Here is a 16,436-nt window from a genome sequence, read left to right on the forward strand (position 1 = left end):
ATGTTTGATATGTACGCTAGGCCAAGGCGTGGCCTGGCCTTGAAACGCGAATTGTGCACAAAGCGTTTATGAATAGAAATGATGAAGTTATAGAGAAACAATTGGGTGGATGCGCTTTTTGACAAAAACAGTCACTATCATGATAAGAAACGAATCTTATTACTTATCGATAACGATAACGCAAATGCACACATTTGAATATCACTTCACTTTAATAATACTACACAATAATAACAATAATTTGTATATACTGTTAATTATTGTTATCGAAAATCGATCGCAATAATAATTATGAACAATTTGTGTTTATAATCAAATATTAACGAATGCATATTAAATATTATATATAAAAGAAATGAATGAGGTATTTTTCTATCAGCACATCGTATTCATAACGCATCGATGAATACCCATTTGACCTAACATTATTTACTGATAACTTAAAGTTATCGATTACAGCTTTCACTTATATGATACACTAAATTGTATTGTTGGCCTTACAAAGATTTTTGTTAGTTTAGCTAGCTCTCACGTGCTATTTGCCACACTCCACATTTTTATAGGGTATACGAGCAAAAAAATACTGTAAAGCTGTACTCAATGACGCTGCACTTTTATTGTGCGCCCTTCCGCGACAAGCCTCATAATCATCAACATCATCCTCAGTGGCCTCCTTGTCGTCTCAACTGTGCCTGGCCACGCCCATTCGTTGAAATGCCTGCCGCCCACTCATCCTTCGTAGAGTCTCTAGTCGCTAGTATAGACGCCCGCTATACAATTGTCGGCTGTGGCTTTTTTGTGTGTCAACAGCAGGAGCTGCTACTGCTGCTACTGCTGCTGCTGTTGCTGCAAGGATAATAACAAGGCATACAACTTGCAGCAACATCCGAGTGGCATAGTCTAAAATATATTATCCCGAGAATGTGTGGAGCACAGTGGCCATGTTTGTTTTTCATTGGCGACAAGTTTCTTGGCTGGAAAAACAATTTTCGTGCAAATATCATTTATCAATTGTTATTAATGTATATAAAGTAAGGCGGCTCGTAAATAAAGCTGAGACAAGAGCACTTTGCAGAAAATACAAAGGTAAAGTTAGAATCTTGAATTTGAGATAAATGAACATTTTATAAATTAGCCCATATACAAATTTAAAGTTTTTGGGAGTAGCATTTAATTAATGATCTAATATAAATATTTTTTAATATATTTTAATTTTTATTAAAATTTATATAATTGAAAAAGAGGTAGTTATAGTGATATAAAAATTTGTAATAGACTTTAAAAAATAACTAAGGGACCTTGACTCCTAGACATGATATTACCTTGGCAATTTGTATACGAACGGGTAACTTATCCAGAAGAATAATAAATGTACTTTTTCGCGTGTACCACGCCCATCTCTGCCTGATACATTACGTTTTACGAGAACCCAAACATTAAAATTTACATTTTCAATGGGTTGCGCCCAAGTAAATATTGATGGATATTTTTTTTTTTTTTTTTTTACAATTATGAGGAAAGTTTAATTAAAGAGTTTTTATGTAAATGCTCTTTTAGTTAAATGCAGTCCAGTATAAACGTAAATCCCTTTAAAATGTCAGTTCTTATTTGCTACAATTTGTATATGTATACCTTGGGGCAGCATCCTTTCGGGCTTATCTGCCATATATCAAACGTTGCATACTTTTAGGCTCGGCATCTGTTTAAACTGCGAACCTTTTTGTTGCCTCCTGGCCATGTTGATATTTGCCACATACACCCACCCACCCACCTGTCGCCCACTCGCCCGCCCTTACCCCTTGTGCTGTTGCTCGATGACCATTTATGATTTATATGGCCGCGAGCATTTCGAAAATTCTGTATTGACTGAAGCGCGGAATTCGCGTTGCGTATTGTGAAATGCGCTAGGGCAACACCTCTGCAGAATATTCCAGATCTCCTTCCCTCTCCGCTCGCTGTCAATCGAAAGTCCATTTATTTATTACCATTTTTGTTTTTTTTTTTTTTTTGCTCTACCGCTCATGCATCCATTTATCGATAAATATTACGCTTCAGAGAAATATCTATAAAAACATATAGTAAACATATAGGTAGAACTCTGTCTGAGTGCATATCTAAAGGATGCACTCATGTGCACTCGACAAATATAAATGCCATAAATTAAATTTATAAAATATTTGCTATAATTTTCAACACTTAATTTATGTGCTCAGCATTTTGCTGAATTTTTAATTAATTGCCAAATTTATATGAACAATTTCAAGCTGCATAAAAGAGAAGAGAATGTATAAAAATTAAAAGAAAAAAGAAAAAAAAAATTAAACAAAAACTAACAAATATTAAAAAAAAAATAATAATAAAAATGTGATATTTTTAAGAGTATATATTACTTTTAGTTTTAGCAGATTTAGCATATATGCATATCATGGTATTTCTATTGTTTTTTTGGGATTCCTACTCCAGAAGAGTATATTTATTTCTGCACTTTCTATTTTATGCAGTTTTTAATATATATTTATTTATTTTATTAACACTTAAGTAAAATATATCACCTAAAAGTTATTATAGCTATTTGCTCTCAAGTTGTGGTTTAGAAAATATATTAAGAAATTTAAATCTTAGTCCTTCACATCTTTCAATATGCTAAAAGCTAAAAAATGTTTTTGGGGGCTAAACGTTGGCAATTAGTTGGTTACGCATTGCACTTGCTCGCATTCTCTGTTGCTGCAACAATTTTTAATTTGAAATTCCGGAAGGTAAAGACGTGTAGCAGGCAAAGCCAAAGACGTGACTCAGACGCTCTGCTAGCGAGCTGCTAGCTCTGGGGTCTGCTTGCCACACACACACACACACACACACATCCATACATACACATCCATACACACACACATGTGCGACACAGCCGCAGCGCGCATTGCAAGTATCTTGAGCTAATTTCATTAAATATTCATGGCCACGAAACACAAGCAACACAAGCAACAACAACAATAACAATGACAACAATAGAGGGACGAAAAAAAAAGGAAAGAGAAGAGGAAAAGGAAAACCCAAATGCAGCGGGGCAGCTCGATTGGCTGCAGTGGCGCCTGCTGCTGCTGCCGCACAATTTTTAACGTGGCAGGCAACTGTTGGCCACACACACAGACACACACAGACACACACTTATACACACTCACATTGTGTGTTCTAGTTTTTGTGCTGTGTTAGTTTAGGCGCAGCAGCTGCCTCTGACAAATTATCATTTAATCATTTGGCAGTTTAGTTCATTTTTTCTTCCTCTTCTCTTTTGGCCTGCCAAAGTTCAAGGATAGACTCGGCTGTTAGCTGATGATTATGTATTGATTGATTGGCAGAGGAGCTGTATGCATACATCAATATATCAATTCGAGCAGATGCCTAAACTAATTTGTTTTATAGGCAGCTTGATTTGGTATCCTCACTCTCTGTCTCTCCCTCTCTCTCTCTCTACACTTTACACTAATTAAATTAAGCATTACAAGAATGAGCTCTACAGCTCTGCAGTTCTTTAGCAGTTGCCAAAAAAGATAATATATATTTATAATATATATACATATATATGTCCAGACCTTTTTTTGCTGTTTTTTTTTTTCTGAATTGCAGCTGCTGCTGCATAAATAAAACAACCGCAGATAAAAATGTCCCACGGTGCGACTCGAGCGTCTGCCTGTCTGCAAGTTTTTTGTTTCTTCCATTTTATGTTCTCTTCTCCGCTTTTTGTTTGTGAGATGTCCATTTGGCTGTCCGCCCATAAAAGGGCCGACTGCGAGCCGTACAAAAACATTTAAAATGGGTCCACAAAAGTTTATGTGGGCTGCCCGCCAGAAAAGTGGCAAATGTTAAATATGTAACTGCGCATAGGCCACAAAGAGCTGAGCAGCTGTGTGCCAGCCGTAGTTGGCAGGATCTATAAATTATAAAACCAATTTTTACAATGTCTTCTAAGATCTTTCCTCTTTAGATATCATAATAAATCTCTGTACGGAATGTGACGCGTGATAGGAGTTCCTTCAGAATTTATAATATTGGATTTATTTTTTTTTTAGACATTAACTTTTACTTATTTCTCTCTCTCTCTCTCTCTCTGGCTCTTTTTCTCCTTCTGTTTCTCTCCCGCTCTCTCCTGCTCTCTCTCTCTTTCTCTCTCTCTCTCTGTTTCTCTCTCTCTCTCGTTTTCCTTGTCTCTAACTCTCTCTTTCTCTTTCTTATTATGCTTCTTTCTCTCTCACTTTCTATTTCGCTTTCTCTGTCTCTCTTTTTCGCTTTCTCGGTTTTTCTCTCTTACTCTACTTATCTTTCTCGCTCTCACACTCTGTGTAAGTCTCCCTATATCTATCTTTCTCAATCGATGTACCTGACTCTCCTCCTATCAGTACTCTTTGCATCTCAACCTATAGTTTTCTCTTCCTCTTCCTCTACCTTTTACCTACCTTTTACCACTGTTCACACTTTCACCTACTGCTACTTTCTCTCTCTTTCCCGCTCCGTCTCTTTCTCTTAAAAATATTTTTAAAAATTACCTTATAGTTCTACTCCCTCTTATCTCCCTCACGTGCTTAATAAAATATAAATTAATTAGTTTGTCATTCATCAGATCATAATTTGCGCTTTTAACTGTTTCAATATGCCACAACAGCATCGCCCATAACGATAATAAACATAATATTGAAGCGGCAAACAGACCGCAAATGCAAAGTTAATATTTAATGTGGATTTTATGGCAAACATTTAAATTAATTGCGAACGCGACGCTAAGTGCGCAATCAGCATAAGCGACGGGAAAATTCAATCAAAAAATTGAACCACAATTGACGCGGCGTCAATGCTAAAAAACGCCAGACAAAATCGGCAGGAAAAAAGAAAAAAATTTATATATAATTTTATTCCGCAGACACATAAAAAAGTTGTTCGTTGTGCAGGCCACGAAATAATTGAATTTTATATTGAAAATGGGGATTTGCCAGCCAGAGAAGGCGAGGCTACAGCCGCTGCTGACTGGGGTAGTTTAGATAACTATAAAGATAGTTTGGCTCAGGGTGGCAACTCCAGCGACTATTGTGAACTCAACTGGAACGTGAGGGGAGGCAAGACGTAAGCAACAGCAGCAGCAAGAGCCAAAGAGTAAGAGTAAATATTTGATCTAAACCTGGGTGTCGACAACATCTTTGCAAACTTAACGCCCACTTTTGTCCATTCCCGTTAAAGTTAACAGGCACTTATCATAAGAATGAGAAAGAAAACAGAGGGGGTGGGTTAGAGAGAGAGGGATATATAGAGATTATTTTGTAAATATTTAACACATGACTATAAGTTGCTGACGTAACATGACTTGGGCCAACCTTGAAGGTGTTATATTGTGCAAGTTAGCAGCAGCAAGTTTAACTGGCAGTTAATGTTGTTTTCTATATTGAAATTGAAATGACAATTTAACTATTAAAAATTTATTATTCAAGGGTCTAATATTTCAAATCTCGTCTAAGGTTATACTTATATATTTTGTTTGCTATAAATAATTTGTATTAGGGATATTCCACTAAGCCAAAATACATATTGAAATTAAAATGTTTCCTTTATACGTCATCAACCGAATTAATTTAGTCGTCTTTTTAATTTATTTCTGATTTTCGTATATTTATAATTAGGGGTAATCCTGCATATATTAGTAGTGTTTTCTTAAGACAAAGTCTATTTTGTCATATTTTTATTTCGATTCAAAAGAGGAATAGATGCTTGAATTAATATAATATATGCACCTTCTCTTTGATATTTTCTAATGCAAAATTATTCCTTTACAGATATCTCGTATAGAGTTTTGACTACGCCCATGCTATTGCCTTGCCATTAGCTCCCTTTCTCTTTTTCGTTTTTCAGTCCTACACCACCTACATTTCCTCACAAATACCTACAAATATCTGTCCATTTGGAAGGAGGAAAACTTTCTACTATCATAGGATATTAATAGTAAAAATTCCATCTTCTCTATGGTCCTTCTCAAAGTTTTCATAGTTTCCTTCTTCACCGACCCCTTTTGACTACGCCCATGCTAATAGCTTCCTTCTGTTTTTTTTTCCTCAATCAAGCCACCTGCATATCCGCTCACACATACCAAAAAAAAAAACTATATCTGTATTATGATCCATTAAATGTGCAGCAAATGAAATAAAAACGTGAATCGCAAGGTGTTAAAACGTGCGAACGCGTTGCAGGAGCCAGCACATTGATATAAATGTGCTTGGTATATATATATGCATGTGTATATAGACTATGTATAGGTATATAGTTGTATCGGAGCTGACCAGCATATGATGGCATTACCATTAGCTGGTCCGTTCGCACTTTATGTGTTCGTAATTGAAAATTAAGCGCGTGTCATCAGGCCGGAGGGCCACAAAGGTATAAGTAAATGTTGGGTCAGTGGGTGCACTAATGGGGCGTATAACCTATACAGCGTGTATAGTTGTGTGCCAGGTGTGCGTGTGTGTGTGGGTGTGTTGCTTTGCCGTTGCTTCGCATTTCAATTCGCACTGGAAAATTGCCAACCAGCCGAGCGATGCACTTAAATCCGTGTGACGGCTGCCATGTGCGGTTAATTTGTTTCAAATCGGCTTTAGCCGGGCGCTCAGACAGAGATAGAGAGAGAGTGAGAGAGAGAGTGGTATATATGGGTTAGATAGAGTGAGAGAGATGGAGAGTGAGAGTGCAAGTCATGTGCAGAGCCAGGATATTGTGTGTGCTTGTGTGTGTCCTTGCCTCGTGGGTGATTAGTTTTTATGGCCTGCAGACATGTTCTCTGCAGTGCATTGAAGCGCTAAGAAAGAAAGCTATTGTGAAAATGACAAAATGATAGCAACAAACTTGGCTTGAATAGTCAGGTGGCCAGTTGTGATTGCTAGCTATATATATATATAGATATGTTATATGACTCAATTTAATTAAACTGCATTTTAATTTAGTTAATTTAAGCCATTTTATTTCGCTGTCCGCGCCCAAAAGTATGCAGCACGAAAATGCACTTGAATTTCCAGCAGACAAAAGTGAAAAAACACAAAACGAAAGTAATTTGCATGCAATTTGTTTTTGCTTTTCAGCGAGTCCATTCAGAGATAGCACAAACAAACAACAGAATTTGCTACTAACCCAATTTCAATTCCCATATAACCAACATCCAACCCTAACACTAACTACAACAACAATAACAATGGGAATATTCGTAATGCGCCTTTTGCACGCCATGTTGAAAAGTAGAAAATATGAGAAGACAAAAGGCGCAAAATAAAAGTGGAAAGCGTCTGAAATATAACGGAAATGCATGAAGAGCATTATACGGGCTACAATTGAATAGGGTTATAGTATAGGGCGTAGCATGGCCAAGGGTAGGCTATGTAGGGGTGCCAAAACTAAAGTACCTACCCATACATATAAATGTGGTTAAGCAAGCGCTGGCTTGTTGGGCTTTCATTGTTTGTATATGTGGTTGTGTGGGTGTGTTGACTTTTGTTTAAGCACACAAATAAATGCATGCATACATACATACATATTTAAATGTGTATATGTATTTGCACAACGGTAAGAGTAACTGACTTTTGGCACCTTCTTCTTTTCGGCTCTTTGGCCGGAAGCAACAAAGTGAATTTTGCAACCGCTGGATGCTGGCTGGGGGATTTAACTTAGTCATTTTGTTGGTAAGTTTGACAATTAAGGGAAAGTTAAGGTGAAGTAGGCATGACGAATGAGTTATACACTAACATTTTAAGCGAGTTATATACGGTATATACAAAATTTGCCATAGGATGTTCTTATATTAGCATATTATTAATAGACAATTTAAATATCTAATTGAAATATATTTTGCATATATCACGTTTCAAAAGAAAACAAAGCTACCCGAAAAAAACTTATGACAGTGTATGTAGTAAGGCAACTGAAAAAGTTTTATTAATATTCCCCCTTTTTTGTTGTTTTCTTCTCTCACTAGTTGCGCGCATAAAACACTCTGGCAACGCTGTGTGTTCGCTGGCCACAGGCGTCCGTTTTAATGCCTATTATAATTATATATAGCTGTATATACATGTGTGTGTGTATGTGTGTGTAAGTGTTCGTAGTCTGAGCAGTTTTATGGCCTCCTGCTGCCTGCTCTGCTCTGTGCATCAAGCGTGGTCACAAATCAGCGCAAAACAAGCTCACTTAATGACTTGCCCGCCAGATGGCGTTGCACAAAATATTATGAGTGTCAAAGTGTATAAAGACTGTCTGTGTGTATGTATGTATGTGTGTGTGCTTTTGCTTCCTTGTATAATGCATTTCATACGCCTCGTTGACGAAGCGACATTGTCACACCCGCACTCAGAATATAAATATCGGGTATATTCTAGCAAATTCTAAATGGAAATTCTGAAGAAATGTTGAATAATAAAAATATTGCAAATCTATTTAATAATATCTGAAATATTGAAATTCTAGAAATTTGTAGGAATTTTGGAAAGTTTTAATGCAAACTTTTGCTATTTTTGATCAGGTTGAATATAGTTTCTTAAAAGAGCTAATATAAGTATGCCTTCACCTCTCAAAATCAGTTCAGTTTTGTAAAAACTTTAAAACAATTTCATTTGCCAAATTCTATTTAAATAAATTCTTTCGTAATCTGTTTGGTGTAGGTATTCCATTAGTTGGGTAACATGGACAACTCATAGCTTTTTATGTCATGCATACACTCTTTAACACATAACACTGAGGTGCTGACATGACTCGGGTAGATTTTTTAATAGACTTTGCATATTATGAGCACGCAGCGGAGGTGTGGCAGAGTCAAGCTTGGGGCATGTGGAGGCCAGTCAACTCTGTGGAAGTTGCGGTCGGTCTTTGCGGCGTAAAATAAAATAGAAAGGAATACAGAAAGCATCTCAAATGAATGGAAATTTGCATGCCCTTGCAGTTGAATAGTATGCACATAATTATATGGTCATGAAACGAAGTTTTATCCTTGATGCGTGTGGATGTGGCTCGATTTAATTATGCGAAAGGCCGCAGACGAATTTAACGAGGCAGATAGTCGACTTGAAGTTGGCATACAAATTATTAAATTTGTGCGTTGGTAACATAATTTGCAACATTCGGATAAGACTTTAACTAAGTTTATACTAAAGCGTTGGCTCTTATCAGTTTGGAGCAGCTGAGATTTGAGTACCTAAAGAGATTTACATAAATGGGAACCAAAGCTGAAATAAAATTACATCTAATGCAAATATATTCCCATGTTTGTGCTTGTGCCATAAAATGTATTAAAATGAGTTTAACTTAATAAAAAAAGTACCAAAGCTAGTAGATATTTATGTACGTGCAAGTAAATGCTGAGATATGTGAATGAATTTGAGTCTAGCATACATTTGAGTGCCTATGCAAACGACCTTCGCCCTCTATTTGCTTCCTGCCGTTGCCGTTGCCGTTGCTTTATTCAAGCTGCATAATTGAGAAGAGCAAAGGAAAAGCCAGAAGCAGAAGCAAAATGTAAAAGAATAAGAAAATGTACGCAAGTCTACAAAACGTTTGACGTTTGAAACTTTTGTTTTGTGTATTCCCCTTAGCACTGCCCCCTGTTGGCCCTGCCTTGGCTGCCCTGGCTACCCTAGCTGCCTGGCTGGTCCGCATGAGTGTCGTGTCTGTGTTTACGCCTGAGCGTGCACTAAGACAGCCGCACATCCTGTGGATGCACCTCGCTGCCAAACGAGTGTGCGTCCTTCACAAACTATGCTAGCATGTGCCGAGAATTTATCTCAGAGAATTTCAACAGAACGAAAAAAAAAAAAAACGAGATATACTATATATAAACTAAGTTTTCCCCTAGCAAATAAAATAAATATATATATATATTTTTAACATGCATGTTAATTATGTCACACACACGACGGGACTTTGAAGTATGGTTTCAAATTGCCTTCAGTTGAGAGCATTTCGAGAGCAATTAACTTGTTATCTCTCAACCATATATATATATGGAGCGCATAGTTACAGCTGCTTATCTGGGCTATTACATTGCCTTAACTCTCGCTTGATTTGCGGCCAAAGTTAGTTTTAGACATAGCCTCAAATGTTCTTCGCACAGCTTTGGCCAGCTTTGGGGCTCAAGTGCCAACATCTTGCGCCTGCTGCAGCAATAGACAAGCTTTCGCTAATCCCCCAAAACTCTTCTTACCCCAATGCTGCTATGCCAAACTTTGCAAAAGTTCTAAGTGAAGAAACTATGTGAACTGCATTTGCAATGCGGCATAAACTCGAACCTTCTCCTCGGCATAGAAACTAAATCTGAGGGGCATGCGCGAAAAATTCGCAGTTTAGAAATTGCAATTTCTCTACCAGCTTTTGATGAGCTAAATAAACCACAAGTTAGACAAACACGAGAAACTGTTGAAACTAATTAAATATGTTGGAAATTAAAAACACTATATATGTATATTTATATTAAATTAACAATTTTGTTTAGCATAAAGTTTGAATTGAATATGTTGGAAATTGAAAAAATTTATAAATATAATTTAAAAAATATTTGCTATGCATAAAGCTGGATCTGCGTTTAGTTATTGGTTTAAAGCCTCAATGTCTGCATATCACTTTTTTTTAAATTTCACGTGTCTGGCTGCTCAAAATATGCTAAGGAAAACGTTCGAACGTCACAACATGCAAAGCTCACAACCGATGCATGTGAACGCAAAACGAATGTTAATGCCAAGTGACATACGTGGCGTATGCGAAATATTCGCTTTGCTTGGGCGTTGCTCATACGACGCGTTGCTGTCGAAAGTTTTTCTGCATTTTTTTTTTTTTCGTCGCGTCGTCCGTCGTCTGCTCGTTAGCCTTGTCGGAGCGTCAAAATTAAATGACATTGTTTTTAAGCAGGACGCAACTCAATCGTAAATCATGTGATTGCTGTTTCTATTCTCTACAAGAACAACTTGTTGTCGTTGTTGCTGTAGCTGGCCCAGGTAAACAGTGTCATATAAAACCCGCAGTTGTCAGTCGCGTTGCCCGCATGGTTTATATGTTTGGGCAAAGATTTGATATATATGTGACAGTTGCTGTTGCTGTTGTTGTTGTTTTCGTCCCTTTTGACAGTTACATGCGCTGCACTGCGGAATGACAAACGAGACACAAAAAGTGTAAAGGAAAATACTAAAAAAAAAAAAAGAAAATGTGAAAAATAAAAAGAATTGCAAAGAGTTGCATATACATTTTTGTGTGGAGCGTCAAAAACTTAGTTTTCTTTGTACGTGACAGTCAGCATTTTTCAAATGCTCTCCTCTCTCTCTCTCTCTATCTCTCTCTTTGTTTTTCTCTTTCTATTTCTCTCATTCTTCCTCTATATCCAGAGGAATATGACAGACATTTGGGTCAACTATCGACTAGCATTTGTAGCGGCTGACACCGACACGAGCTTCAAGCCCGAAAAGGGCGAAGAAAAAACAGAAAAATATATATACATATATATAATTTTTTTTTATGAAAGTGTTGCAGCACTTACCGTAGAGTTAAGTTGGACATTGCTTTGGGTTCCCTTGGTGTTGTTTTGTTTTTGGGAAACCACTCAACTGCAGTGAAAATTGATTTCAATTGCCTTATGATGTTCGAATCGTAAAGGAAAAATAAAAATAGAAAAAACAAGCACACAAAATGTTATGTGGGTTGCAAAGGTGTAAGAAGAAAAGTAGAATCGGTTGCCAAGAAATGCATATTGGCTTACATAATTTAGTTTTGTGTCAGACACGTTGTAAAAGTTGAAGTCTTGCTTGACTGGCGAATGAATTTCAGCTGAAGTACGTGTTAATCAAGCATAATCAATACGGGTAACTGAACTAGATATTGATTGGCATGTGTTAGCAAATTCCTATGCGGATATTCAGAGGTATCCGCACAGGATATTGATTGGCCTATCTAGATGAGGCGAAAGCCGTGCTAATACAGAAATGTTGGAAATGTAGAGTGTGTGTGAGAGCTTGAGCAAGAAGAGAAAATGTATATTTCTGTAGAGAAATTTTGAGAGAGCTACAGTGATCTATGCTTAGCATAAAGATGATTTGATAAATTATCTCTCATGTTCCTAAGCTCTATAGAACTAAACTATTGGGGAAGGTTGTAATTTGAATAACCAAATAAATTCTCCCTCTCACTGCAGCCTCTCCAATCTGCCATTATCTTATAAAAAACAATACAAATAATCGAAATTCTCTTAGTATTACAGCAAAGGCAAGCATTAACATCCATCTCTCCAAATAAAGTCTTTACTGTATTAACTTATTTCTCATTGAGTATTAACACATTATTGCATTAGACAATGCCTTTTATCAATCGACTGCATGATCGATGCATCATATGCAATTTCTAAGGCCCTTTTCAGCATCTAAATGCAATTGCGATTTTGGTATTTGCTAGGCCGAAATTGTTGACAATAATGAAGCTGCTGAACATTTTGCGGTTATGTTTATTGTCTCTGTGCGAATTGTGACCCTTGTTACTTGTTCTGCATGTTCTCTGATTGTTGTAGTTGCTGTTCAATTTAGATAGGATTGTGTGCAACTGTGCGTTTTGTTATGCAATTTCCAGTTGCTGTGCGGTTATTCTGGGCTCTCTCGTTGTGCATCAATGTGGTTTATAGCTGAAAACATGCGGCACCGCCCAATGAAATTCCACTCTCAAAGAGTATGATGGTGCTCAAAAGGGTTACGTTCGCAAGAGAAACCACATATTTAGCAATGTTTGTGGCTAGTTTTCATTCTCAGTTTTACGACTAGCTTGTAAATTTAACATACAAATGAAACAGATGGATGTTTAGTATTTAAAAAAACTGTTAAAATTTGAAGTGAATTTGTATGTTATATTACAAGCTGACGAGCTGCTAACATGAACATCAACGAGCTGCTAAATATCATGTTAAATATTTAATATATTAGTTAAAATCTTTCAACTTGGATTTGAAATACGTGTAAAAATTACAATGATTAATTGGAGTAAAATTTTATTTTTATTTTTATCGATAACTCAATTAATCAATATTAAATGTTTAAAACATTAGTTGTGAGATTTCAACTTGCATTTGATTTATGTGTAAAAAATAATATGATTATGTGGAGTAAAAAATAATTTATTTATTTATTATCGATAGCTTAATCGATATACTCTAGATAAGTTACTTTTCAAATTCACCAAATGAATTTATTTTATATGAACTTTATTAATAAACATATATATATATATATACGATAACTGTTTAAATAATTGTTCCTATCATTCGAAAACTATCGATAATATATCAATCTTGCTGCGGCACTAATGAGTCAACCACACTTATTTATGACCTTCTCCACAGCCAACACAATTCCTATTCTACCACAAGTTGATTATATTTTAAGTTTCATCCGCTTCGAAATGCAAAGCTTGCAAATCAATTGCGATTGCGATTGCGATTGCAATTGCAATTGCAATTTGGAAAATTGGTTTTGGGGTTTGGGAATAGAGCGCCCATTGAAGAAGACTGCAAAGGTGCATAAGGCAAGGTGTGATAGCCAGGGGGGAGACATCAATTCATGTGCCGGCGAACGATTTACATTTGAAATTTCTTGTTGCTGTTGTTGATGGCCACAAGTGCATTTTGAGCTTTTGCGCTTGTCCAGGTGAAATAGTTGGAGGTGGGGCTGACGGTGGGACTGAAGTAACATGTTGCACGTTTGCTGCCGCAAGGCTGTCGTCCTTTGATAAATGTCCACAGTGCCAGCGTCTCGATACCGTGGGGCATGATAAATTACTTGCATATTCTAAGGCAAGCTTCACATACCAAACAGCAAATTTCTTAAAGAATTTATTTTAGCTGCAGCCAGTCGATGAAATTGCGAGAGGAATTTCTGTGCAATTACGTGATAGACAGTATATCCTCTATGGATGCACTTGAGTAAGAACGGGTTTAAGATATGCTCAATTTGAAGAAAGCAACGAGTCCTTGAAGCACAGTTAGATAACACATTTATCAAATTTAAGATTAAGTTATACAGAGATTATGCAAAGGTTGTCAAGAGTTCCTTCTGTAAGTAAAATTAAATTAAGTTAAGCCATAATCTAGATTGTATGCGGACTGTTTAAGAAATTCTCTTTATCAGAATTTGAAAGGTTTTTCTATTTTTGCAATTTCCGTCGCCCTCATCCAATTCCAGCACATTTTATTGTCAATTTCTATTTTCGTTCTTAATATAATCTCAACATTCCGGCAAGCTCAGTAATCCGTTTATCGTTTCCAACGTATCTAAGACTCTTAATTATCGCCCAACTGCAAAACATGTTCATGGGTAAAGGCTGGCGCACACCTTAAGCCACTCTAAGCCGATGTGCCACACGTGTTGCACAAATTCTTCAACACATTAATTTCACGTTGAATTTCCAGCTAAAGCCCCATTAAGTCGGACGCAAGGGAAAATTCTGATGGGCAATCATAAGAACGGCGCTAACATAAACACCCAGAAGGCGGTTTTATTTCGACAAGTGTTTTTTGTTTCTGCCTACAACGGACCACGCACTTTTTCACAATACAAATTAAAATGGCAAATGTTTTTTGCCTTTCCCTTGCCTTTTTTTTTCGCTCGACTTCATTTGGCTTTTGTTATGACCTTTGCTTATTGTTCTGATGTTTTTTTTTTTTTTTTTCTTGATTGTTTTCCCCTTATACCCTGTTCTACGTGGGCAAAAAATATTTATATTTCTTTCACTGGGTCTCTGGTTACAGCTTATATGAATTTTAAGTAGCTGTGCCCAAGATAGCTCTTGATGACCTTTAAAGATATATTTTAAGCAGTAAAGCTGGCGTCACTGCCAGTTTTGTGTCTCTGTTTGATATAGAGAAAAAAAGGCATGAAAGTTGAAGGTAAAATTGATCTATGGAAACGTTTCTTAAATTTTTAAGCTGGCTGCTGTGAATAATATCGTAGTATATATTGTAATATATATTTAATTTATAACACGAGATCGACCAGAGTAATAATTTTCCATAAATTCTAGATCATATAAAGAGACTCTAATCAGTAATTTATCGATAAAGATCGTTATCGATATTTATCGAATTCAGTAATTATTTCATTAAAAATAAACATCGATTTCTTCTCCATTTTGATGTGTTTTAAAAACTCCATATATCAATTTACATTTCATTCTGAGCTTATTGTCTGCTATAGGGTATTTAGTCTACTATATACTAAAAATCCTTCTCATTTTTAATATTTCTCGACTTTTTCAACAACTGTTCCCAATTTTTTTTGTTTTCTTTCGCTGAGCAAGCACTTTGCCCATGGGTGGTCGACTTTTCAATCTGCGCTTAGAAATATGCAACGATTGCGCTTGGCTCTGGTAACAGCAGGCGAAACCCAAAGATTATCTACAATATGTGCTTCCTTTTGCCCATGCTTAGCTGACTCGCAACTAGTTTCCATTTATCTCTCGGCATGTGTTTTGCTTAACTGCCTTGAAACTACTAGAAACTGTTTCGCACAGATGAGGCACATAAATTGCACAGAAGAAACTCTCTCACTTGCTCTGTATCGAGTGTAAAATATGTTCAGCTTAATTCTCAAACATTAATTGTCTGGCTGACAGCAGATTGTAGTCTATCTTTCTCACTGTACATATGTCTAGAGCTAGGACTCTCTGACTCGGATCCAAGACGCAATAAAAATGATTTAATTTTACGCACGACTGCAAAATTGTCAAAAATTATTGCTCCCTTGGGCGAAAAAAAATACATATAGAAGAAACAGAAAACGAGACGCTATTTTTAAGAAGCTGCGCAATATGTGATGCGTTAAATGGCATGGGAAAAGCTAGCGAGACTAAGCTGATATCCTGGGAAATACCGAGAGAATGAACTTGATTTATATGGTTAGATGAAATGATTAGTTAGTGGGAGATGAAATATTGAGGAACATCCCCAGCTTGCTTTTGAAGAACCAAGTAATATATGTGGAGAGAAAAGAAAATTATAATTATAGGTCAAGTTAAAGAAGAACAATATATTTAAACCATTGTATATATAGTTTTAATATTCACATGTGCTTATGGAATTATATAATTTTGAAAGATTTTTGTTGTTCAATATTTGAAGTGTTCAACTTGTTAAGCTGCCAATTAGGTAGTAAAAAGCCTGTTTAAATAAAAAAAAAAATAAATAAATAAATAAAAAAATATTTGAAGCTTTTATTTTCATATTTCATAGTATTCTGTTGTTGCTATAAAACTTTACTACAGGGTATTAAACATATGAATAACCTATAAGTCTTACACACACGCACACATACTCTTAAACCCAGCGTAATATCAAAAATATTGTCGCAGACTTTTTCAATTTATTGACGAGTTTTCAGCAGACGCCGCTTGCGCATAAAATAAGTATGCTG

General features: G+C 36.2%; 1 protein-coding gene across 1 annotated transcript in view; it reads left to right on the top strand.

Annotated features, from left to right (window-relative positions):
* Positions 1-16,436, top strand: part of toc (toucan) — a 111,448-nt gene that overhangs the window by 2,546 nt on the left and 92,466 nt on the right. The window lies entirely within an intron of this gene.

This window comes from Drosophila arizonae, chromosome 3 (genome assembly GCF_054131065.1).
Source record: "Drosophila arizonae isolate 15081-1271.41 chromosome 3, UAZ_ARI_1.0, whole genome shotgun sequence".
NCBI classification, from domain to species: domain Eukaryota; kingdom Metazoa; phylum Arthropoda; class Insecta; order Diptera; family Drosophilidae; genus Drosophila; species Drosophila arizonae.